We start from the raw sequence: 27,844 nt of genomic DNA on the forward strand, positions 1-27,844 counted from the left end.
TTGTCCCAGAGGCTTCCCATACTCTGGAACAGGCTACCCATCAATGTCAAGCAAAATTCTTCATTAGCACTCTTCAAGAAAAATCTTGAGGAGTAGATGGGAAATAGGAAATACACCCCGGTGATCACTTCTGTGTCTCTGCTCAACAGTGGCACAGGAAAATAACTTTCTTGGGTGGCGTAAGCCAGGGAAACTTGTTGGCTAGGCTTATGTAGGCCCTTGGGCCGATAGCCTAGTACCTACCTATGAATCTATGAACCTATAAGACCAGCAAACCCCTCAATCCATTACGAGAAGGGGAGATAGTGAGAATGCAGACATCCAAAGATTTTGATCAAATTGGAGTCATGCAAAATGTATGTTCAGAGCCAAGATCTTATATTGAGGAATCACAAGGAGTAGAGTTTAGGCAAAATCTGAAACTTTTGGTCCCGGTGTCCAAAACTGTATTGCAGTATCATATCTACAAGAAAGTCTCTAAATCTCAGAGTGAGTTATTCAGCATTCCAGTTCCAGAGGGCATTCCAGTAAATATTCCTGTTCCTGAGAAGAACCATGAAACTTCTGAAACTGTTTGTTCATCAATGACTGTCCCTGTTTGTAAACCCAGTTCTGATTGCTACATCATTAGATCAGGTTGCATTTCCAGACCATTTTCCAGATACATGGCAACTTGGACATAAGTGTTGTGTTTCTCAGTGTCTGTATAGCTGCATGCCTTTTTCAGATGTCATTTTATTGTGGGCAATTCATTAAGGAGGGAAGATGTAGACCAATATGTATGTGTACCTTTAAGAAGCTTTCCATGTGCTTGCACATGTGTATACATACTGAGCACGTGCGAGCCTGACTGCCATTTTATAGTAAGCTGTTGAGATGTAAGCATGCATATCTATGTAATCTGTCAGTTAATCAGTTTGTTTATATTTTGTAATGCTGCTGCCCATCCTGATGTGTTTTTGTGTAATAAAGCATATAAATGAACTACCTTGCCTGTTTGTCTTCAATTGTAAACCAACAACCCCCCCTCCCGATAAAGCATGTGCTGTAAGACAGGAGGGAACAGAGAGGTTTGGTCTGGAGATGTGGAATAATTCCCTATAAAGGAGGAATCTCTTGTGATTGAGTCAGTCTCAGAACCCATTTATCTGAAACAACCTGTTGCCAAAGAGAGAGAAATGGAGAATCTGACTTTCTGGAAGGAATACAGATTGCCAGGGTGGGAGGTGGGGCAAGATCTCTTACATACTCATTCTGACCTTTTCTGCCTGCCCTTTGTTCTGGAGGATTCCTGCTTTGTTTTAGTGAAGCTCACCATCATTGTTTTTAATGTCTGCTTATCAGCATATTGCTGAGACTGTTTTGTTTTGTTTCTTGCTGCAATTGGAGAAGGGAGCATAATAAACTTTGGAAAATTTAGAGAGGGAGGGATAAAGATTCTCTGTACATCAGCTTAAACCTCTCATCACATTTTTGATAACCTTTGCAGCAGTGGGAGCAAAATCTCTATGCAAAGGTGAATTTAAGAGCTCATTTTTACATCCTCTAGGAGGTTCTGAGAATAAAGCCAGGCAAACCTGCTCAGCAAAGTACCAGTAACAACCTCAGTGGATGTAGTACCTACAGTCAAAAACACACTTTAAATGATTAATTTAATGACCTGAAAATCAAAGAAACCAAACCACACAAAGCCGATTTTTCATCACAGGGAGGAACTGCAGATAAAACTTTCCTTATATTTTCACAGCTAGTCACAATAATCTTTGACACATGAGCCTGACAACTCAAAATTATAAAAATTAAAGTGGCAGAGGCAAACACTTCTCCCAAACTTAAAAACAAATTGTTTTACCAACCTTCTCAAAAGGGGAAGGATTAGAGTCAAGCTGTTTGGCAGCATCTGGATTGGCTAAAGCTATAGCTGCTGGGTCATGTTTGAGAAGAGTGCATAAAAACTTAAGACTGAAGAACTTTATATGTTCTGTTTGCTGTTTTACAGGCAGCAAGCTGAGTATCAGGAAAGTTGCAGACAGTGATACATACTTCTTCCAGAGCTGATAGAACTGGGGAAATGGGTAAAGGTTCTGGAGGTTCCTTCTGTAACAGCTGATATTATTTTCTGGGGGCTGAGAAACCTCAGTGGGTCTTCTCCCATTGAATACGCTTGCACATTCTGGAAAGAGTCTCAGAGAAAGATAATCATTGGTAGGGAGATTCAGGTAACATAATCTCCACTGAGTCTTAATCAGAGTTCTGTGAGAAAAAAAAACTTTATGTTCCATCACATTCCTCTCTGTATTTAATTTCTTGAATCTCTTCAGGAAAAGATGAATCATGACCTTTGATTCTACCAGAAACCACCTGATAAGAAAGGTCAATAGCCTGTACAAGACCCTGAGCTGGACTTAAGAAACAACTCCTGTCGAGTGAAACTGGAGCAGGAGAAGCTATACGTTTAGTTTTATTTCTTTTTGACAGGAAACTTAAGGCAAACACATTTTTAATGGCAGCAATAGCTTTTTCAGGGATGGGCACAACATTCTTGTTAAGCAGAGCACTCTCTCTGTTCCTTCTTGCAACACCAATAAGTAGGAACCCAATAGCTGCAGAGGGCATTGCTAACTCCAGTGCATAGTGGCAGTAATGGCCATACAGAGGTATCTAGGGAAAAAGGCGAGTGGTCTGAGGAACCAGCTTGGCCACAGCAGAGTCTGTCACCTACATCTAAGGCAAATTACCAGCCTACTGTGGTGGCAAACACCGTTACTGAATTATCATTTAAAACATAGGCAAAGAAACATTTATATAAAAGAAAACAAACCATGTGAGTAACTTTTACTAGCTAATGAGTTATTATAAGGTAATGATCTTTGACATATAACAAAATATTTACTGACAATTAACCAGATAAAAGTGTGTTCCCTGAGCAGCACTAAATACTCCAAAATATTGTTTCATTGTCGTCAAAATCACCACACTTCCCATGAGTCTATGCTCAGTCATCAAACAGAAAAATTGCTGAATGGCATTACATTGAAAATGCCAATAAACGAAACTTCTCATGTGGGGGGTTTCCATTTGATGACTAAACATGGACCCACCTCCCATGCACTGGTATATTATAATCACTTGAAGTTGCTGCTTCACAATAAAAAAGAGCTGATTTCCTGATAAGATGAATTTGCACAGAAATGCCATGCTAAATTTGCCACCAATCTCCCTCATGGGACACACCATTGTCATAGCATAAAGCATTTAAACTGGATTGAACTGACATATTCTCAAATAACTGCAACACATAAACTCATCCATCATCCAGAAAAATGCCCTGCACTACAAAACATGTTACTGCCCTACTGTCCAGCAAGGGTCCTCTGTTCTAGTAACAAATTCTTATTACTTACAAATTAGTCAAATAATGCTGCAGGAGACTCGCTCTACTCTCAGTACATTGCTAAACTCTGGAATAGTATCCCCACATAAATAGAACTCTCTGACAAACTCAGTAGTTTTAAACCACTGCTTAAACAACAGCTTAACCAGCCTGGTGCAGCAAATGCTCATCACAAGTTTAAGGCTTTCCCCCGGATTCTCTATGCCTTTCACGGCGTGCAAGATTGGTGCAGGAGCTCTAGCAGGCAATATGTCTGCCGTGTAATCCAGGAACAGCCTGCAGGGGCATGCACGAGCACTCTTTCACTAGTCCTGCACGGACTAAGCCCCTGTATGCAAATCATCCCATTTGCAGGAGACATGCATGTAAATGAGGTGATTTTGTGACCCAGGAAGCTTGCAACCGGCAGTGCAGGACTAGTGCAATCTGCAGAAATGTACTCAGTAACCGAGTACATTTCTGCAAACTCCAAAACGGAGCTGTGACAGCTCCAAATAAAGGCTGCATATCATATAGTAAGCATGCTAATGGCCAAGTATAAGGCCATTGGCATTGCAAACAGTGAAAAAATACAAAAATCAACTTTTATTTTTTTTAGCCGATCTCGGCTGTTTAAGCGTAGGGCAGCGGCGCGCAAATGGGATCTGGGGAAAATAACAAAATAAACCTAAATTAAACATTCTAACTAAAATCAGTATTCTGCCATGCAAGTCAATGGCAAGCAGAAGACAACATGGCCAGTGACTAGTGGTTGCTAAGGGGGGAGGCTCAGTGTGAGACATGTAACTATGCATTAGCAAGCAATCCTATGCAAATGAGGGGAATGATAGTGAATCCCAGTTTTCCCCAGCATGTTAGTCAGCTCCCAACAGTGTAAGAATAGGAAGAGCTTGGTGCAAGCCTAGGAGTTAGCTGACATCATGGGGGTGTGTGTGTCAGACATACTTTAAGTGGATTGGAGCGCTGTGGCTCAGGTTTGTTCCTATCTTAACACAGCTAAGCTAGGGGGCATGTCTGAATCTGCCTAGCACACTTAACATTGCCTAAGCAGGTGTGTGCACCGTGCACCGGGCTATAATGGAAGAAAAAAAAAGTTAAACCAGGAAATAGCAGCACTGTGCACATTTGAGAACTGTGTTTGCGCGGCTCGCCCCTGGGCTTAAACAGGAAGGCAATGGGAAGGGAAAACAGCAGTAGAAAGGTAATCAAGGAGAACTAGCATAGCTGGCAGGTAAAATGTATGAGAATCAGCCAATTATACAGGCAGCAGCCCAGCCTAGCCCAGAACACTACTATAAACTATGCAAACACCTTCCCCTCTGGGTTTTCCCATACTCTCACCACCAGTGTAAACAAGTGGGAAACTTTTAACACTCACAACAGCAAAATGATGGGGGCTGCAATAGCTATCATGCAGCACCTTGTGGAAGAGGCTGAGGGTGGTGAGGATGTGAATGCTGTCCACCAACCCACAGTGAGGAGACAGAGAAGAGTGTACAGACTCAGGGTAACCTACCAGGGGCTACATGAGCTGGAGATAGTGGAGTGCTATAGGGTGGACAGGGACCTCCTACAGCAAATTGTTGAGCTGTGCCAGCCACGCCTGACACACAGAACTAACAGAGGGGAACCCATCCCAGTGGATACCAAGGTATGTGTAAGACTAAGAATACTAGCTAGAGCTACCTTCCAAAGGCCAACTGGGGATATGATGGGGATCTCACAGGCATCAGCATCCAGAGTACTCCACCAGTTCCTGGATGCCATGTCAGCACATGTCAGTGAACACGTATATTTCCCCAACACCCGTGAGGCGTTGGCCAGCAATATGCAACTGATCCACCAAATAGCAGAATACCCTGAGGTAGTGGGTGCTATAGTCTGCATGCACATACACATCAAGGCACCAGCTGGTGAGCAGGGTAGGGTCTACATCAACCGCAAGGGCTTCCCCTCCATCAACTGCCAGGTTGTGTGCGATGCCCAGGGCATAATAATGAATGCATGTGCTGGCTGCCCTGGAAGTTATCACGATTCCCACATCTGACATCTGACGCAGCTCAATGATTTTTGAAAAGGGGACAGTATAGTTATGAGTCTTAAATTAGACAAATTGGTAGATGGGCCTCCTTTCTGGAGGGGTAAGGTATAAGATTTTTTCCATACTGTTGGGACATAGTACATCTGTTTATAAGAATGGAGACTGGAAAAGCTTTTATGTCAACTGAACTGTTTATATATTCTGCAGGCAAATTGTCAGGGGCTTGGGTTGTTGCTGTTCACTTGAGCAGATGTGCCTTAAAAAGAATTTGGGTAAAGGGTGGAAGGTGAGATTGTTTTGGTTGGTGTTGTCTGGCTGTGTTACCGGAAGGGATGAGTAGGTGTTATTGTAGGTGATGATAGAGGCTATAGTTTATATGAAGTGCTTATTAAGTCAATGTGCTGCGGTACCTTTAACACCTGAAAATGAGTATCTGCTGTCTTTAGGGGGAAATTACCTTAATGCAGAAAAGAATGTCACAGGAATAATTCAAGGTAACGTGAACATTAATACTTTAAGAGGCCTCAAACATCCACATACAAGCAGTGTATAAAGTCAGTGTTTTACAAGCACTGGTAATTTCAGACTAGGAGTACTTGTTATGGTACCAATGAACATATAACTGTTAAATGCTTCCTCATCAGGTATTCCATGAACATCAGCTGTCATACCACCTCTGCATACAGTACATAGTCAGTTTGGACATCCTAAGTATAGTACAATGTCATATACTTTTCACGGATCATATTAACTTATGTCTATCCATCTAAGCAGATTTCAATGAACACAAAGAAACTGAAACCACCTTTAATGTAAGTGGAGATTGCCCTTTTCTGACTGTTGTACAACCTTGGGGTCAGTATATATAATTCTGGGTTACCTATTACAACTGCAAAACCGCAATTGTGCGAATATGGAAGCGTCGACACATATTGAGTCAAACCACGAAAACACTGAATGTCCTGAAGCACGAAATTCAAAATGTCGAATCGTCATAGTTGGCCCTTCTCTGGTATAGCTCCTTAAGGTAAGTGTGCAATAGTTACGGACCTTCGGGTTAGGGTGCAGGTTAAGGTAAGTGCATACATAGTAATATATGCAAGCTTTAGTTTAGGGTTAGAAGTAGGGTGTTGTTAAGTGTATGTATGTGGATTATTTATTTTGTTTGAGTATGCTCTTTAATGTAGTTATGCAATAGTTCGGACCTTAGGGTTATGGTGCACGTTAAGGTAAGTGCATACATAGTAATATATGTGAGCTTTAGTTTAGGGTTAGAAGTAGGGTTTTGTTAAGTGTGTGTATGTGGATTATTTATTTTTTTTGGGTATGTAGTACGTAGCGGGTGGTGGGAATGGCCAACTATGCTGATTCGACAGTTTGAATTTCGTGGTTCAGGCCATTCGGTGTTTTTGCAGTTCACTCAATATGTGTCAATGTTTCTGTAGTCGCATATGTGAGGTTTTACAGTTATGATATAGATCCATAATTCTGTGGAGTGTGGGGGGTTTTCACCCACATGGTAGGTGCAGAGAGCTTGCCCCCTGCAAAAAAATTGCTTCAGTGTTTGCTGGAGGCAGTTTTGGCTGACTTGCATTCATCAAAACTGACTAAGATAGATCAACATGAATCCACATTAACTACATCATTGCATATGTCTTAATAGGGTCACCGCCAAAACAATCACTAGCTGTCCTGTAACACAGTAGGCTAATGTATTCAGGAAATTTGTTGTTGATGATATCATTGCTCTCATTTTCATGACACAGACTTAAAATGGTTCATAAGTTCGTAAGTGTATACTAGGCTAACAACCATTGTGTCCTTATAAGCCTAACCATGCATTCCAAATATCTGACAAGTTCTGGTACCCTACATAAGTGTAAGCAGGGTCTTGCTAAATGAAACATTTATAAACATGAGCCTGGGGGATGAACCATTTAGAGACTGCCTGTGTTCATTAGAGACATAGGTGCCAAACCAGGGATGAATTTCCTGTTGTCTATCCAATTGTCTAAGATTCTCTTGAATTCGATTAGGGAGGATCTCTTCTTCTCATGGATGGGGAGCTTATTCCAGAAAAGGAATAGTTTCTGAGATATATACCTGTCTATCCAGCAGGTCCTTTGTATATCACTGGCAAGGTTTGCATCTTTAGAATGGGTAATTTTGGTGCTGTTTGTTTTGCAGATTTATAGGATGTCCATCAGAATGGTGTCCAACAACACCTTGTATACCAGGCATAGATTGCCCCTCAACAGCATGTAGGGGACAGAATTCAGGATAAGGTTTTGAGGTAGTCTGCATAGGACATGTTATTTACATCTTGATTTCTTTTAGATTGGAGCCTCTGTGGATGTTCCAATTGTTCAATTTGCCTGGTCTGGTACATACCTAAAGGGGTATTGTACTCAATGACAAGTCTGATGAATGCAAAATGCAGTAGAAAAATGAACTCCTTTGTCTAGATACCATACCTTTGTTTATAAGTTGCACAACATATAATGATTTCCATACTACCATAGACACATGATGGTCAAAGGATAGATTACTCTCTGCATGTGTCCCCAATCCTTGACTACTGGGTCAACTGTTAGGGGTGTGCTGTCCATATGATAGTTACTAGTAGTGGCTGAATTCCCTAAGGAAATGATAATGCATTTCTGGCATTTAGTTTTAGCCCATGGTATGTGTCAGTCCTTCATGGAGAACATGTGTCAGTGGGGGATTCTAGGACTGCTCCTAATTTGCAATTGTCTGTAAATTTGGTCAGCCAGAGGCCCTTGATGTTTGCTTTGACTTCAGAGAAGTAGATGGCAAAAAGGAGCTGTCCTTGGACTGATTCCTGAGGGACTCTACTGGTGACTGGCCTTTTTTGTAGAGGTGGAGTCCCAGTTCTAGCTTCCTGGGTCCTTTCAGTAAGGAAGCTGGCTATCTATTGGGTAATATGGGGTTTTTACATAACATCTTGAGTTTGTCAACAATGCCTAATTGGGGTATTATTGCAAATGCAATGGCAAGGTCAAGGTAAGCAGTGTGAACTTTTTTGCTATTGTCCATTGCTTTGATGACCTTCTCAAAGATGTCCACCAGGTTATTTAGGTATAACCTGTCCTTCACAAAAACAAACTGGGTTGGATCCAGTGTCTGAAGGTTTCCTATGGAATTATTGATAATTTCCCTGATAATTCTTTACATGGCTTTGCATATGAGACTAGTGAGACTTATGAGTATGTAGCTTCCATGATCTGTAGATGGACCGTCTTTGTGCAGAGGGATGATGGTTGCCATTCTCTATTCGTGAGACATGCAGACTGTTTGTTGGCTGCCATTAAATAGTGATTCCAGGGTTCCTGATAGGTCATGTTTATGCTATTTAGAAGGCACCCTGGGATATTGTTGGGGCTCATCAATGCAGTATGCATACTGTATTACAGTGTAAGTAGAACATGAGGTCATTTATGAGGAAGCAAAGTAGTGATGTCAGGGATGGAAAAAAGGAACAATCAGAAGCAGAATCACATTTACTGGCCAAGTATGAATGCATACAAGGAATTTGACTCCAGTTTCAATGACTCTCCAAGTATAAACTGCATAAATGACATACATACAACTATTAAGAACAAGACAAATGACATACATGCAACTATTAAGAACAAGACAAAAAAGTAAATATACATACAAGGTGCAAAATGCAATTCAGTGCAAGAAATGCTGAAATAAACTCCAAAAGAAACAAGTATTAACAATATGTAAACAATACTGCAGAATCCTCTGAGGCCTGGGAAAAAGAATAGCCCAGCATAATAAGCTGAGTCAACCGTTTATGTACTTGATGGCCTGTGGAAAAAAACTGTTCTCATATCTGCTTGTTTTGATTCGTATTAATCTATAATGTCTGGCTGATTGTAATAGTTCAAAAAGATGGTGGACTGGATGTGAAAGGTCGGTGATGATCTTCCCTGCCTTTTTCATGACTCTGGAATTGTACAGGTCCTGTAAGGAGGGCAAACTAGTACAAATGCTATTTTTGGCAGACCTGACTATTCAGTGTAACATATTTTTGTCATGATAATACAGAGATCCAAACCACACTGTTATGGATGAGCTGAGAACAAACTCAATGACTGCTATATAGAACTGAATCAACAGTTCCTGTGGGAGGTTGAACTTCCTCAGCTGTCACAGAAAGTACAGTCACTGTTGTGCCTTTTTTATGATGGCCCCTACATTGATCTCCCACTTCAAGTCCCGGGAGATTATAGACCTCCAAAACTTGAAGGATTCCACAACTGACACAGCAGTATAAAATATAAAAAGGGGGGATACTATTGTAGTACCACTCCTAAAGTTCACTGTCATAGCCACAGTTTTAAGAGTGTTCAGTTCCAGATTATTCTGACTACACCAAAGGGTCAGCTGCTCAACCTCCCATCTGTATGCAGACTCATCACCTTCCTGATGAGCCCGATGATAGTTGGATTGTCTGTGTATTTAATAAGTTTGACAGAGGGGTCCTTGGAGGTGCAGTCATTAGTGTAGAGGGAGAATAGCAGTGTGGAGAGCATACATCTCTGTGGCGTACCTATCTTGATCATGCGATAGCTAAATGTAAATTTCCCCAGTTTCACCCGCTGTTTTTTATTGGTTAGAAAATTGTTGATCCATTGACAGGTGGAAGCAGGAACGGAAAGCTGGGAGAGTTTCAGGTGAAATGTTCTGGAATGATTGTACTAAATGCAGAGCTGAAGTTCACAAACAGAATCCTTGCATATGTCCCTGGGTTGTCAAGATGGTGCAACATATGGTGCAGGCCCATATTAATTGCATCATCCACTGACCAGTTCCCTCGATAAGCAAACTGAAGAGGGTCCAATGAGGGAGCTGTAATATCCTTCAAGTGAGCTAACACCAGCCTCTCAAAAGTCTTCATGACCACTGATGTCAAAGCAACAGGCCTGTAGTCATTCAGTCTTGCTACAGTGGATTTCTTAGGCACTGGAATTATTGTGGCTTGTTTGAACGATAAGGAAATTCCACACAGCTCTAATGATTTATTAATAATCCAAGTAAAAACAGGACCCAGTTGATCAGCACATGTTTATAAACAGGAGGGTGAAAACTCATTTGGACCTTTCTTAATTTATTGTCTTTTAAAAAAATGATGCACATCCTCCTCAGAGATAATTAATGCATGCTGAATGTGAGAATGTGTGGAAGAGAGAGTCATATAAGTCTGAACACTGACAAAGCTGTTAACTGTCATTTTTAGCCTCAGACTTATCAAACCTGCAGTACAAAAAGCATTCAAGTCATCAGCCAGCTGGTAATTAACTGCAGTGTAGGCTGATGGTTTCCTGTAGTTTGTAATGTTTTGTAGACCTTCCCACAATAATACAGGATCATTGGCTAAAAACAGTTTTTTCAGCTTTTCAGAATAGTTCTTTTTAGCCACTTTGATTTATTCTGTCAGTGTGTTCCTTGCCTGTCTAAAAAGTGTTCTATCCCCACTTCTATAGGCATCTTCCTTGGCTTGATGAAGCTGCTTAAATTTAGCAGTAAACCAGGGTTTGCTGTTGTTAAATTTTACCAGGTCTTAGTGGAGACACACATATCTTCACAGAAGTTGACATAAGATGGTACTGTGTCTGCCAGTTCATGCAAATTACCAGCAGAATCTTCAAAGACACTCCAATCTGTACAATCAAAGCAGGCTTGCAGCTTCAACTTTGCCTCAATAGTCCGCCTTCTAACCGTATTGATCACATGTTTAACATATTTTAATTTGCTCTTATAGATAGGAAGCAAACGAATCATACAGTAGTCAGAAAAGCCTAAAGCTGCACAGAGGACAGCACAATAAGCATGTTTTAACACTGTATAACAATGATCCAGTGTGTTCCTGTCTCTGGTAGGACACCTTATACGCTGTGTAAATTTAGGAAGTTCATGTATGAGATTTGCCTTATTAAAACCCCCACAATAATAAGAAGGGAGTTTAGATAATTCTGTATCAAGCACATTATCTGATCAGACAGTTTTTGTAGTGCCACCTTCAAATAGGCTTGAGGTGGAATGTAAACACCAAATGGAATAAATGAAGGGAACTCCCAAGGCGAATAAAAATGTCTAGAATTAACACAAAACATTTCTAAGTAAGGGCAGCATATTTTACTTAACACTGTGACATCATTATACCAACCAATTATAAAAAAGCAGATTCCACCTCCTTTACTCTTCCCTGATGTCTCCAATACTCTGTCCATTCTGTAAAGTTGAAAGCCAGGCAGATGTAATGCAGAGTCTGAAATGGATTCATTTAACCAGATTTCTGTGAAACACAGTGTAATGCCCCTGCACTGGCCAAGTAATCAAGGAACCTCAATCCTCACCACTAGCACCAGTGAGGGATATCCACATTGGGAGGATGACAAGTACACACACAGTAAAGTACAATTTCCCTTAAGAGCACACATAGATCACAGTCTGGGGCTGATTTCTCCCTCTTTCTCCAGATCCCCAATAAGACACACCACTGGAACAGCTATACAGTTGAGTCCTTAGCCAGGGTTACAAGATAAGTCCTCCAAGCACTCTGTCCAACCAGTACTTCATGTCCCTGCCCAAGTAACTCACACACACACACACACTCACACACACACACACACACACACACACACACACACACACACACACACACACACACACACACACACACACACACACACACACCTTGAGATTTGATTTATACACAAACACACACCTGGGAAAGGCTGGCACAGGCTTACTAGTTATGCACCCTTCTGCCCAGACCATAAGGTAGTTAGCACTGCTGCCAGAACCCCTTATCATCTACTTTAAAGCCCTTCCCAAAGGGTGACCAGTTCTAATGTGTAATATTACTATTATCCAAATGGTAAGTGTGACCAAGACTAAGCTTATTGGAGAGGCCCATACACTGTCACCAAATACATATGCAAGTACTCTAAGAGCTTAAGTATCTCTAAACAAATCAGCCACAGTTAAAAGGTTTAAATATAATTAATAATAAATAATAAAAGAACAAGACAATATTCAATAACTCAGCACAGTGACTATAGAGTTCAGAATTACAGGAAATATTTTAAAGCAACATTGCAGGATAATAACTAAAAAAAACGCAACCTGAAGTGAAAACCAAGGAACTGTTGTAAGTATTAAGCATATACTCTTTATTTCTCTACTTTTCATCTGACAGGACTTCTTCAGAAATTAACAATTACATTCAAACTCCCAACCTTTAAATACACTCACTAACAGAATAAATAATATGATAATTAGTACAATAAACTAATTAAAGAATATAAAATGCTTAAAATTTAAAGACATGATTTACTACTTTTTATTCCTTAAGCTTTTACCTTGCTTCTGTGATCTTTTAAAAAACATTTTATATTTACAACCCCATTAAGACCAGGGTATTTGTCCGTAGACAATTTAATTTGCCAAGAAGTTTCTCTTTTTTCCAAATCATTTTTGTAATCACCCCCCCCCCCTCATATCTTTAGGTAACTGCTCAAGCACATAGAACAAATATTTCTTGTGTTATTGACAGGTCAAACTATGTCTGTAGAAAATGGCACTATCAAATTCCTTGTTTCTAATAGCCCTAACATGCTCTTTTATTCTCATATGAAGTGCCCTAGTGGTTATTCCAATGTAAAATGGTGGAAAACCTGAACATACACTAATGTACACCACTCCTACACTGTTACAATTGTATCTCCCTGTGATAAAAACAGTTAAATTCAAATGGCTTAACAATAAATAGGTTCCTTCATAAATAAACCTACACAAGATACAAAAAATACATTTGCACGTCCCTTTTATTTTTTCAGTTTGTGGTATAATCAGTTTACTGTTGTCACTGCTTAATAAACTTTTTATGCAGTTATTTCTCTTATAAACAAACATGGGCTTCTCTCGTAAAGATGTCAATAAATCTGCATTTCCCTTTATAATACACCAATTGTTATTGACGATATTCATTATGCCAAAACTATCAACTGACATTACCAAATTGCAAACTTGACTATTAGATTCTTTGTTGGTAATCTGCTGACTCACATAAGTATCACTATTTTGCTTTACTAAGGGTACAAAAATAGTGTACCTTTTCTTTGAAACCTCTACTGTACTAGCAGCTAGTAAATCTATTTTATACCCACATTCCAAAAAAGTGAAATAATAAAATTTATCTCATTTAAAAACCTCATCTTTAGTGGTCAACCTGGATGCTCATATAAATTGTCCCCTTGGCATATTTTTCTTAAAAAATAATGGGTGATTATTACTAAAATGTAAATATTGGTAAGTAAAAGTATTTTTTCTATAAACCCTCCTATGAAAGCAGAAATTCACTAAATGCCATTCTAGGGTAATATCTAAAAAATTAACAGTTAAACTCATGCCTCCTAAAGTAAAGTTCAAGAAGTCAGTAGTAGCATTAAGAACCTGAATAAAAGAATTACATTCTGTTTCAGTGACCTTGAAAATAAAAAAAAAAAACAAATCGTCACCAAATCTCTTGTAAAAAATTATACTCTCAAAATGAATGGTGTTGGGTAATAATTCTTGTTCCGACCACCCTAGCAACAAATTTGCAAAGATTGGAGCTGCTGCGGATCCTATTGTCACTCCCTTTAATTGTTGAAAGTATTTACCATTGAATAAAAAATAATTGTGTTCCCAAAGTACATCTAACAAAGGACAATATAAATTTACATCAGTATTAGGGTAAGTGCTGCGGTAGTGTTGTCACCTCACAGCAAGACGTTGTCTCATTCGATTCTCAGCTAGAGCGTCTTCTGTGTGGAGGCATGTGTGAATGGGCGTGCCTTTGCTGAAGGTTGTGCATCAGGGCTGGTAACTCGGCACGTAAAAATCCACTACCAAACATTAGCAGACCGGAGTTCCGCTGTGGCGACCCCTAACCGGGATAAGCCGAAAGACACAACATTAGGGTAAGTAGTAAACTTCACCAAATAAAGCCTAATGAACTCAATTCCTTCATTCCAAGAAATATAAGTAAACAAAGAGGTAACATCAACTGTAAAATAATTAAATTTCCACATTCCCCATTTACAATTTTTTTTATGAAACTGTGCATTATGAGACAAAAAATCCCAAGAATTTTTTAGATTAAGAAGATAAACATTGCACCAAAAGATTCAAAAATAGAATTAAAATATAGTGAAATACCTTCAGTTACAGAATTGGGGGCTGATACTATGGGTCTAAAGGGGGGGGGGGTTAACATTTCTATGTATCATAGGTATTCCAAACAGAACACCTATTTTTGGATAATCAACATTCATAAAATCATACAGTTTGTATTCAAGCAGTCCATTCATCAAACGTTCACATAAATAACTCAATAAAACTATTGCCTGCATTGATATAACTTAAAGTAACCTGTTTGTATTCATCTTCGACACATAATTTATTTTCAATGGGAGCAATGTAATCATCTTGATTCATTAATACCAGCCCCCCCCCCCCATTGGCTTTCATAGCTCTTAACCCATGCTTAGTTTTAATATCATTCAATGCTTTCCTCTTAATACCATTCAAATTATAAAAACAATGATTGTTTGTATTTTTTTTTCACTTAATAAGTTTCTAATATCTTTTTCACAGCTTTTTTCAAAGGCTTTCAGAGTGCTATGCAATCCTGGATTAAAACAGGATGGCTTAATGAAACAAGTTTTGTTAAAATTTAATTCACCCCACAAAAAGTTCAAATTTAATTTCCTTGTAAAACACTTCCAGTCCAAAATAACATTTACAATATTAGCCCTCTGCGAAGTTACAAAATTCAAACCTAGATGTTAAACTTTTAGTTGTACATCAGTAAAACTAAAACTAGACAAACTGAAAGTTTTACAATATTCAATGATGTTAAAATTAAATACTAGTCCTTCTTTCTTGTATTCTGGCTTCTCATTCGGTTCCATTGTGTCTGCCATTCCTCGACTAAAGACGCCAAGTTTTTTGACCCTGAAGGTACACTCGCAGATGGATTTTCATTAGCTGGATAAAAAGGTAGCTCTTTCACTGTGTCTGTAAACTCCCCTTCATCTGTAGGATTAGTCAACTGCCTTGGAGAATAATTAGAAGCATATTTTGTTTCCAGTTGCATATTCACATTGATACTTCCTTTCAACCTTGAAAAGGAAGTCCCTCCTCTCTCCAAATGATTAACGGATGTGGGCTTGCCAGAAAAAATATCTATAACATTAATAGGAATGCTTCTTAAAGGGAAAGCTTTCCCCATCTCATAAGCTTATTTGTCCATGAGTATTTTCTTTTGTTTATGGGTGACAACAGTTCTTTTGAACCTCTCCAGAGAGCTAAAAATAGCCTCATATTCAGTAGTCATCTCTTTGCTGGACCGTAACTTCACCAAAACTTTGCTGTCAATATTGAAAATGACAGTTTTCAGTTCACTTATGGTATGTTCATTATGTCTAATCAGAATTCTCAAAAAATCCATACCATTTTTTGTAAAAAATCTACCAGTTCCACATATAAAGGATGTCCCTTCATAATGCCATTAGGAAACTTAAAAAATCTAAGCCCCTTAGGCACAATACGAAGAGCAATGCACACTGTTCAAAGTACACATTGTCCAATGTCAAAGCTCAATACCTCCTTAAAAGTTTTTCCAATTTGACCATCCTGTTTTTTAGCTCTTCCTTCTCAGCAAAAGCCTCAACCAAAAGTTCACTCTCCTCAAACGGGTTTACATTGATGAAAAAAAAACAGATGCCACATCCTAAAAAAAAATATTAGATCCATTGGTAGGCATAGCTTTAAGGGAACCATTCTCCTCCTCTCCAACAACTCTCTCACCTTTCCTGGAGGTTTTCAGTGACATTTTTTGGTATATTCCCTTTTAAACTGGAAACCTGTCCCATGAGTGAATTCAGTGATTTTTGTATCTCACTAAGAGCAAACTGCAAATTGTTAATGTTCTCCTCTTGGGTCTCAGGGACAACATAGGTAGTAAGTTCCAATAAGGTGTCATCCACTCCAGTCACCATCAGATCACAGGACAATTAACAAAAAAACAATAAAAATGGTAAAAACAAACAATAACTAAAAAAACATAAACTGAAGTGAAAACCAGGGAACTGTTATAAGCCTTAAGTGTAAACTTTTTATTTCTCTGCTTTTCTTCCAACAGGACTTCTTCAGAAACAATTACATTCAAATCCCCAACCTTTAAATACACTCACTAATAGAATAATTAATAAGATAATTAGTACAATAAACTAATTAAACAATATAAAATGCTTAAAATTTAAAAACATGGTTTACTACTGTCTATTACTTAAGCTTTTACCTTGCATCTGCAATCTTTTAAAAAACATTTTATATTTACAACCCCATTAAGACCAGGGTATTCATCCAGAGACAATTTAATTTGCCAATAAGTTTCTCTTTTTTCCAAATCATTTTTGTAATCATCCCCTCTCATATCTTTAGGTAACTGTTCAAGCACATAGAACAAATAGTTCTTGTGTTGTTGACAGGTCAAATTATGTCTGTAAAGGGCACTATCAAGTTCTAAAAAGTTTTATTTATAAAGGAACCTATTTATTGTTAAGCCATTTGAATGTAACTGTTTTTACCACAGGGAGATACAATTTTAACAGTGTAGGAGTAGTGTACATTAGTGTATGTTCAAGTTGTCCAGTGTTTTACGTAGGAATGACCACTAGGGCACTTCATATGAGAATAAAAGAGCATGTTAGGGCTATTAAAAACAATGAACTTGATAGTGCCCTTTGTAGACATAGTTTGACCTGTCAACAACACAAGAAATAATTGTTCTATGTAAGATATGAGAGAGGTTGATTACAAAAATGATTTGAAAAAAAGAGAAACTTCTTGGCAAATTAAATTGTCTTCAGATGAATGCCCTGGTCTTAATGGGGTTGTAAATATAAAATGTTTTTTTAAAAGATTGCAGACACAAGGTAAAAGCTTAAGGAATAAAAAGTAGTAAACCATGTCTTTAAATTTTAAGTATTTTATATTCTTTATTTAGTTTATTGTACTAATTATCTTATTAATTATTCTATTAGTGAGTGTATGCAAAAGTTGCGGATTTGAATGTAATTGTTTGTTTCTGAAGAAGTCCTGTTGGATGAAAAGTGGAGAAATAAAGAGTGTACACTTAAGACGTATAACATTTCCTTGGTTTTCAGTTCAGTTCGTGGTTCCCAGCTCCCTTTCCACAGGAAGTCTGGTATCCTCTGAAAGCAGTGCCTCACTGTCAGCCTTGATACTACTACTCACCTCTGCCCTTGCAGTCACTCTGTCCAAGGGAACATCAGTACCCACAAGCAGCTATGGCTCACCTTTAGCCTTACTGCTAAAGGGTTGCTCCCTCCCTGAATTAACCACCTCATCAATCCTGGCTGCAAGTGTGTGGTCTGTCTTAGTCTCCCCCAGGCTACCAAACCCACATGTTTGTCTCCAAGCTTGACTGCATGTAACTGCATGCACACACAGTACTACATTATCAGAATCATTCCCTATCAGGACATCTGCAGGGATATCCTCCAACACACCTACTTGCTGGCTTCCTTTTCCACCCTCCCAGTCAAGGTGACCCCTTCCCAAAGGTATTTGGAATGAGGTTCCTCCTAAGGCTCTGACTGGCCTAGACTGGCCAAGCTAGTAGTGCTTCTCTGTAACCATTGCAGGCTTCACAATGGTTAGGTCAGAGTCTGTGTCTCTCTTAGCCATGGCGTCGTTTCCATTCACTAAGATAGAAAATAACCTCTTGTGGTAGTTTGGAACCCTTGTTGTCTCAAGACAACCTGCTGTTGGCATTTTGTCATTCCCACTTACTGGCTCTCCCACCTTTTGTTCCCCACCTTGCCTCCATGGATATCTATATGCTACATGGCCCTTGTTCCCCACCTTGCCTCCATGGATATCTATATGCTACATGGTCCTTGTTCCCCACCTTGCCTCCATGGATATCTATATGCTACATGGCCCTTGTTCCCCACCTTGCCTCCATGGATATCTATATGCTACATGGCCCTTGTTCCCCACCTTGCCACCATGGATATCTATATGCTACATGGCCCTTGTTCCCCACCTTGCCTCCATAGATATCTATATGCTACATGGCCCTTGTTCCTCACCTTACCTTCATGGATATCTATATGCTACATGGCCCCACTGGTTGCATTTAAAACATTTAACCCTTGGTCCTGGACATGTACTTGGACTAGTGGCTTCCCCTGCTACTGACGGACTCTGTTGGGGCAGTCTGAGCTGCCCACCATTGGGTTTTCTTAGACTCATGAGCAGCAGTTGGTGTCCCTTTCCTGTGCAGTGATGCCCTGCTTGCTAGGTATAGGTCTACCCTCTTCCCCAACTCATCTGCATATTGCATTGTCTATCAGTTAACCAGATTCTCATGTCCTCAGGCAAAGTGCTAAGGGCTTGTTCCCTCACCAAAAGGTCTGCCAGCCCTTCAAAAATGGTGGCCTGACATCCACTCACCAACCTATTAAAATAAGTGCTAAGTTCAGCAACATATTCACACACACTTTCATCTGCCTTGCAACTATGCTCACAAAACTTTTTGCTATAAACTTCACATGTTAACTTAAAACCGTCTAGCAAACAGTTCTTTACAACATTATAATTTAAAAAATCAGTGTCAGACAGTGTGGAAAGAACAGTTACAGCTTTACCGTGGAGTAAGGGGGTCAGGAACTGTACCCAGAGCCCTTGGACAACATTATATTATTAAAATGCCTTCTCAAACATATAAATGAGACTATCAAAATTATCCTTCTCTGTAAATTGTGTAAGAAATTTACTGACCTTTGTTGCTTCCAGGGTTCAGTTATTCCCTTCCCCATTACCTCCATGACTCTGGCAAAGAGTCAACATCTCCTACTAATGTTGCCTCTACCTCTCCTTCTCCTCAGCTTCCAGGCGTCACAGTTTCTCATTTTCTTCAGCCTTCAGACATTGCAGTTTCTCATTTTCCTCAGTCTCTAGGCACCTTGGTCTCTCTGCTACCTCTGTTTTCAAACACTTGGCCTACAACCAAAGTCTCTTTAACGTCAAATGGATTTTTAAGTCTTCTGTGGAAAGGTTGAGCTGTCCATTTTCTGAGAGTTGTACATCTCCAAGGCCAGTCTGATTGTCCTCCTCATTGCTATTTTCTGATGCAGCTGTGACTAAAGCTGCAATCATGTCTGCTTTAGTCAGGTTGGCATGCAGCAGTCTTTTAGCCTGGCACATCTCAGCCACCTGGCTCCCTGTCAGCTTTCCATACTCCTCTGCTGACAATCTTGCCTGCTCTCCCTGACTAACTAAGCTAACAGAACAAAAAAAAAAATAAAACAATTGTGATATGAACTCTGAATGTTCACTGGGTGGCTGATTAAGAGTACCAATACCTTCAGTGACCACTAGACACAGGCTATAGGAATTCAATATCCATACCCCTACAAGCCAATTAATATGTGATGTGGCTATCTCACCACAGTCAACCAATTAATATGTAATGTGGCTATCCCACCACTGCCAAATAATTTATATGTGACACCCCTGCACTGGCCCAGTAATCAAAGAGCCTCAATCCTCACCACTAGCACCAGTGAGGGATGTCCACATTGGAAGGATGACAAGTACACACACAGTAAAGTACAATTTCCCTTAAGAACACACAGAGATCACAGTCAGTCTGGGGATGGTTTCTCCCTCTTTCTCCAGATCCCCAAGAAGACTCCCCACTGGCACAGCTATAGAGTTGAGTCCTTAGCCAGGGTTCCAAGCCAAGTCCTCCCAGCACTCTCTCTGTCCAACCAGTACTTCGTGTCCTTGCCTAAGTAGCTGACACACACACTTTGAGATTCAATTTGTATACAAACACACACCTGGGAAAGGCTGGCACAGGTTTACTAGTTATGCCCCCTTCTGCTCAGACCATAAGTTTGTTAGCACTGCCACCAGAACCCCTTATCATTTACTTTAAGGCCCTTCCCAAAGGGTGACCAATTTTACAGTATAATATTACTATTATCCAAAGGATAAGTGTGACCAAGACTATTGGAGTGGCCCATAAAGTGTCAACAAATACATATGCACGTACTCTAAGAGCTTAATTGTCTCTAAACAAGCCAGCCACAATTAAAAGGTTTAAATATATTTAATAATAAATAATAAAAAAACAAGACAATATTCAATAACTCAGCACAGTGACTACAGAGTTCAGAATTACAGGAAATATTTTAAAACAACATTGCAGGACAGTGTCAAATAAATACAGAAAACATCTAAACTAATATTCACTATATTCCTATCTATATCTAAAAGAAATCACTTTAATCTAGTTACTTACTATTAGCAAGGCAAGTACTGATGAGAGGATGTTGTCAGATCCAAAGACAAATACAAAATGCCCAGACTCACTCTCTGAGATAGTTCTTAAATTAATAATACACATTACTACTGGGTTAGTTGGGATGGCATTAGTCTTTGTCACCTGCCTTCAGTTTCCAGGCTAACAGAAACTTAGAATTTAGCACCCCTCTGTCAGAGGTACATATCTCTCAGAAGTTTGCCTAGAGCTGAAAGTTGTAAAGCAGTTAAAACACTTTTACATGTGAAACCTAGTAATTATTTCTGTTTCAAGCAATAGGAAAACCTCCAACTCTAGACCTTGTATCTCTTTGCATTAATTAACTTTTATAGCATGTTTGTAAACAATTTTAACTTGTTTTCATGACGTTTTTCAAGTTAACTCTACCATTAAAACATGCATCTGCATAGGAATATAGTTTATACACATTTCTGCTCTTTTCCAGTAGGGTACATTGTGGTTAAATTCTTGAAGCTCAGTACATAACATACAGTTCAACACACACTTCTGCACCAGTAGTTTAATATACACATAACATATAGTTCTCTTACATTTGTAAGACAAGCCTATGGATCATATTAATATACATAAATGACATATGATTATTTACAAAATTCCAGATAGCTTGGCTGGCAGTGTCACATTTCTATATAAATCATATTACTATTTTCAAGTGACATATAATTATTTACAAAATTCCAGCCAGCTGGGCTGGCAGCATTTCGGTTTGCCACCCACAATACAGAAGAATGCAAATAATCTTTGTAAGTTTCATTGAGAAGTAACAGTTCATCCATTTTATTGCATAGGGAGCAGAGGTTTGCCAGATGTAAACTTGGAAGTACTGTTTGAAAACCTCTCTGTCTCAGTCTAACAAGTGCACCAGCATGCTTTACCCTTTTGGGTGCTTGTGTCTACCTCTGCTGCTGACAGCTGCTGCTCCTTCAGCTAGGATCTCCAGAAATTGTCTTAATTGTGAAAAATCTGGGGAAATTCCATGAAATGAATTGTTGAATATTTAGCAATTCTTCACGAGTACACTTAATTACAGTTGAACAACAAACAACAGGACAAATAAACAAAAAAAAAAAAAACAGAATACTAGAGAGCACTAAACTGAGACTTCCATTCTCGGCTCCATCATGCTTTTCAAGTGAGGTAGCAGAGATGTTTAGATAGTGAAATAGTGAGAGCTTGAGGTTTGGAGAGGAAGTAGACATAGAATGATGTGTAGATAGTATACATATGGAATAGATAACAGGGAGAGAGAAAGGAAGGAAAATAAGATAGATGTGAGAGATATGTTAGCTGAAATGGGAGCAAGAACACAGCCAGAAGGATGTTAGGTGTTGTTTTAGGTTGTTCATGAAGCTTTTTATCTCAGTGTCTTGTTTTAAACAGAGGAGATCAGCTTGCAGTAGTCAACATGCTTGATTGACTGGAAAGTGTTGTGAATATTTATCATGATAGTCTGGTCTGGGGTCCTACAAAGCAAGTGTTATAGTAAATTGACTAAGCTGCTAGTTACAGTATAGTAACAAGGTTTGGAACTAAAAAAGGCAGATGTCAGACTGGAGTTATATCTTTAAAGTAGAAGGGTCCCCTACTTACAATGGATGGCTGCAGCCAGATGTTGTCAAAGTGTATAACATAGCAAACTCAATAAACTCTTACTAATGTGACTTTTTGGCTGGTATAGTACTTGTCTAAGTTTGTTCCATGCTTGTCTGATAATAACTGTAAGAAATCTGCATCTGTTTACCTGAAATACCAAAAGAGATGGTGAAACCAAGCCTAACCAACTGGGAATTTAATTTGTCAGCTGATTTTGAGACTATTTTGACCTGCTAATGGGACTTTCCTTTGAAACCAACATTGCTGTTTTCTCTGATGAAACAGGGGAAAGCTGCATTGTTCTAGGTGTTTATTTTCTGCAGGACATTTAGTAGTGTGTGTGTTTTGAATAGCTGTGTGGTTGGGACTGTTTGTTCCAAACTGAGGTGTGTTGCACAGTCCAGCCATCATTTGTGCGGAGTATTCAGAAGCTGCATATCTGCTAGCCAGCATTACCAGAGGATACAGTGAACCAAAACCATTTCCATCAGGGAATTGCTCAGCTTCATGCAGTGGTTTAGGGGTGTGCACACATGAGTAGTCACTAAGTGCTTTCTTCACCTACATACCACATCCTGCTCCACATAACCCAGTTCTCTAAATCCTGCAACTTCAAACACCTGTAAATCCAGGAGTGAGTATTGCAGTCAGCCCCTTTTACAGCTGACACCTGACCTTTTCAGCTGATTATGGGTAACCAGGTATTTGTCTCTGAGAACATTCACTGGAGCCAGTGTGATTTCCAGCTGGCCTTGTGTTTGAAATTGCACTAATGTATCACAGGCAAATTGTTTTTGCATTTCAATGCTCTGTTTAATTTTTACCATTTTAAAGTAACATAATGGTTTGCAAGTGCCTTACCAGTGTGTCTTATAGTTAGTAGAGTAATTGTTATTCTCATCTGTAGCAGAACACTGGGGTGGAAATTGCATTCTCCTTAACACAACTTATCATTCAGGAGAAAACAAGTTCTTTCCAAATACTGGAAATGTATCTACTGTAGATAAAATTTAATGTGTGTAAATATATCCTGTTCATTTATTCATTTGCAGTAGAAAGATCAAAAGAATAGAAATGATTCTAACCTTTGTCAGAAAGTCTATTAGAAGGATCTACTGTGAGCTGGATTGTTAACATCTTATTCCTTATTCTTTGCTTACACCTTCAAAAGCCTGACCTGGTTATCATTTTTCTGTCGTGTACATTTTTCACTTTGTATACATTACCCATTTAAGCTGCACATGAATTTAGCGCACACACAGTCACAGAAAATAATATTCTTTGCAAGCAAAAAGCATAATAATGATCCATCAACTGTTGTCAGATATGTCACAGTCTTGTTGAGGTTCTGAATGAGTAATATTTTTCTACTTTACAAAAATCCTTAAAAGTATAACGAAAGAACACCTGCTATTTACTTTGTAATCTGCCATTTCCTCTGTAATTTCTTTTCATAAATGTATCTTTTGATAGAAATACTATTTTAGATGAATTTCCATTTCTTGTATAAAAGCTTTACAGATGATAGAAAAGCTAATACGTCTACTTATTATAACACTTAAAAGTTCAGCAGTTCCTGTCATCTTACTTCAATTGCATGTGGGTTCTAAGACAGGCAGGAAGGGCTAGCTATAATATAAAAGGTCAGCATAGCTCTTTATTTAATAAAAATCCATTTATTATTTTGTGATCATTTGCACATTTACTGATTTTTTTAAATAAATGTACTTAATGTATAAATATTAAACAAAAGTTACTGAGTCAAAGTTCTTTTTAAAATAAGTGTACTTAATATATAAATGTGAAATAGTTCACAAAATTTTAAATACATTCATTTAAAGGATGACTATGAGCAAACACTAACAGGTTTCACCTCATATCATGCGTTCCGGCCCCAAAATCCGGACAACACCAAGAAAGGAGGGGGGTGTCCATATTCATAAAGGACACCCACACCTCAAGGTTGGTGGCAACGCACGATGCATCGGAGACCATCCAGGTGCAATTAACCATAGGCAAGACTGCTCTGCAATTTGTAGCATGTTACAGGCCACCCTCTCAAACTCAGGAACCTCACATGGCCTTCCTGAAAACATTGGAGGGGATAAATGTATCTCCAAACACCATCATACTAGGTGACTTCAACTACCCTAATATAGACTGGGAACACTACTCAAGCCCGAACACTCTAACCCAAAGATTCCTGGAGTTCATAAACTCAAATGCCATGGAACAACTAGTCACCATCCCCACAAGAGGAGAAAACATACTTGATCTCATCATCACGAACATGGGATCAAAATGTTCAACACCGGAAGTATACCCGTCACTGGTGAGATCAGATCATAAACTAATCTCGCTGGAGGTCCTCATCCCGCCCCCACCTAAAACAAAAAAGACCACAGTGAAAAACTTCTCAAAAGCCGATTTCACACTTCTAAAAACTAGTGTGGTCTCCTTTAAGGCCCCTGAGCCAGTGGTAAACATTACTCAATCCGCTGAATCACTTACAAATGCCTTCTACCAGCACCTACAGGACTGCATGGATCAGGCAATCCCAAACAAAACTAAGACTCTCTGTACCAAAGGCAAGCGTCCAGTCTGGTGGACCCCAGCCATAAACAAGCTCTACAACAAAAGGAGGAAGCTACTACAAGATAGAGCAAAATCCTTGAAAGGTAAGACACCTTTGATCATTATAAGTAAAAACTAAGAGCTCTCATAAAATCATCCAAGGCAAATTTTGAGAGAAAAATCGCCAAGGACTCTAAAGAGAATCATAAGGCCTTCTTTAGCTATGTTAGAAACCTAGGAGGAAACTCCCAGATATGCTCAGAATTAGTTCAAAATGATGTGAAAATTACTGAACCTACACACATTGCCAACATACTGGCTGACAGGTTCAGTGCAAACTTCTCCCCTCAAAAGGAGAGATATCTATTCCAGAGGATTGTAGCCCCCCTAACATCTCCAACGCCCAGGTGAGAACTGCCCTCACTAAGGCAAAAAACACAGCATCCATGGGACCGGATGGTGTCCCCGGCTGTGTGCTTCACGAACTCAACGAGGAATTAAACCCACAGTTAGGACAGCTGTTTAATCTTAGCCTCACCTCAGGATATGTACCCAAGGAGTGGCGCATGGCGACTGTGGTCCCACTTCATAAGGGCGGTGCCTCCACAGACCCTGGAAATGACCGCCCCATTAGCTTGACAAGCCTTATCTGCAAAGCCATGGAGAGGATCATAATGGAACTCATAAATAAAGACATAGGGAACTTGCAGACTTTGGATCCAACCCAGTTTGGCTTTGTCAAAGGCAGATCCTGCCTCTTAAACTTGGTTGACTTTTTCGAGACAGTCACCAAGGCCATTGATGAGGGAAAGGCAGTCCATACAGCCTACCTCGACCTGGCAAAGGCCTTGACACAATACCCCACTCAGGTATCATCGAAAAACTCATCAGCTTGAATGTAAACCCATACATCACAAGATGGGTTGCAAACTGGCTAAGTGACAGAACCCACAGGGTCAGAGTTGCTGGAGCCATGTCAGACTCAAAGCCTGTCACAAGTGGTGTCCCACAGGGCTCAGTCCTGGGTCCACTCTTGTTCAACATCTACTTTTCTGAAGTACAAGCAAACACAGGAGGGTTATGGCTGACAAAGTTTGCAGATGACTGCAAACTGGGCCATAGTCGAAAACACATCTGACACAGATATCCTCCAGAAGGGCCTCACAGAAATGGATAACTGGTGCCAGAGCCATGGCCTGAAGTTAAACGCCAAAAACTGCATAGTCATACCCTTCGGGAAAAACAAGGTTACCCCTAGCTACCATATAGGTGGCAATCCACTGAGCACAGAAAAAGTCATCAGGGATCTGGGGACCCAGGTTGACAGTAGCCTTTCGTTTGACACTCATGTTGCTAAAATAGTTAGGAAAACCTTCTATATCGCCCACCTGATCATGAAGGGATTCACATCTAGATCAAGGGAGGTCATCGTCCCCCTGTACTCATCACTCATTAGACCTATGATTGAGTACAATGCCCCGTTCGGAATGTATCTGACCAGACACCTGCTGCAGCTTGAAAGGCCCCAAAAGTTCCTCACCAAAAGGATAAAGGGTCTCAAAAATATGTCTTATGCTGCCCGACTGAAAGAACTCCAGCTCTATTCAGTCTCATACTGCTTGCTCAGATGTGACCTGTGCCTGACATATAAGGCCATGTCAAACCCAGATTTGATGAATATGCTTCACCTCAAAAAATCTAGATCCCTCAGAACCACAAGGGCGGGAGACTTAAACCTTGACACGGTTATAAATAGAACATGCTGGAGGGACAGATTCATCACCCAGAGACTCCCTATGCTGTGGAACCAAATCCCTGTACATGTGAGGCAGAGCACCTCTCTGGCCTTGTTCAAGAGGAATCTTGACCAATGGATGGGAGATTGCAGATATACCCCAGGGATTACTTCAGTGTCACTGCTTGACAGAGGCACAGCAAAATGATAGGCATAGTTTTTATTCAAACTAAAGGGGTGGTGAAAGCCACATAACTATGGGCTAGGCTTATAAATGCCCTTGGGCAGATAGCCTAGTATGAACCTATGTACCTATGAACCTATAAATGATGAAAACACATTTTTTATCATGCCATGAATTACTGCACCACTCAAAGTTACTTACAGCAAAATAAGTACACATTCCTAATTTTTATTTTATTTTTTATCCTTGTCTGTCCTCATGTGGACAGATATCCTGATTCCGCTGCAAAACTAAATCTGCCCCACAATGCACTATGAGAGCTCATTTTGTGAGAAAAAGTAGCCCTATCATTTCTTCTCAGACTTCCACTCACTTAGAATGGAGCACCTGAAAAAAAAACTGCAAAGTTTGAGAGTTTGCAAATCATGTTTCATTGACTGGTCTGTACTGAGTTTTACAAATATTGTTCCTACTAATACACTACACATTCTCGGAAAGAAGCTTGCAAATGTGTCAACAAATTACTGAGATAAAAAAAAGACATTTTACAAAGAGCAGTTTTGCAAGTTTCGGTTCTTGGCCAAGTTACTCCTCCCATTTCCCCTCCTGTAATGAACCAGAGTCTCACATTTCCATCTTGGCTAGATTCAACTAATTAGTCAACTTTGCATTACCATAGACATCAAACAAATCACAGCCTGGTGTGCCACTAAAACTTCCCTCATACATCTCCATTATTCAGGAATTATTTCTTAAAAAAAAAAAGCACACATCAGTTCAGAGTTTAGGCCAATCTATCCATTTTTTTAATGTGCACAGTAAAATATTTGATTTGAATTGCATTCTGGCTGCTCACATGG

Source organism: Protopterus annectens, chromosome 12.part0 (genome assembly GCF_019279795.1).
Source record: "Protopterus annectens isolate FY-2018-M chromosome 12.part0, PAN1.0, whole genome shotgun sequence".
NCBI classification, from domain to species: domain Eukaryota; kingdom Metazoa; phylum Chordata; order Ceratodontiformes; family Protopteridae; genus Protopterus; species Protopterus annectens.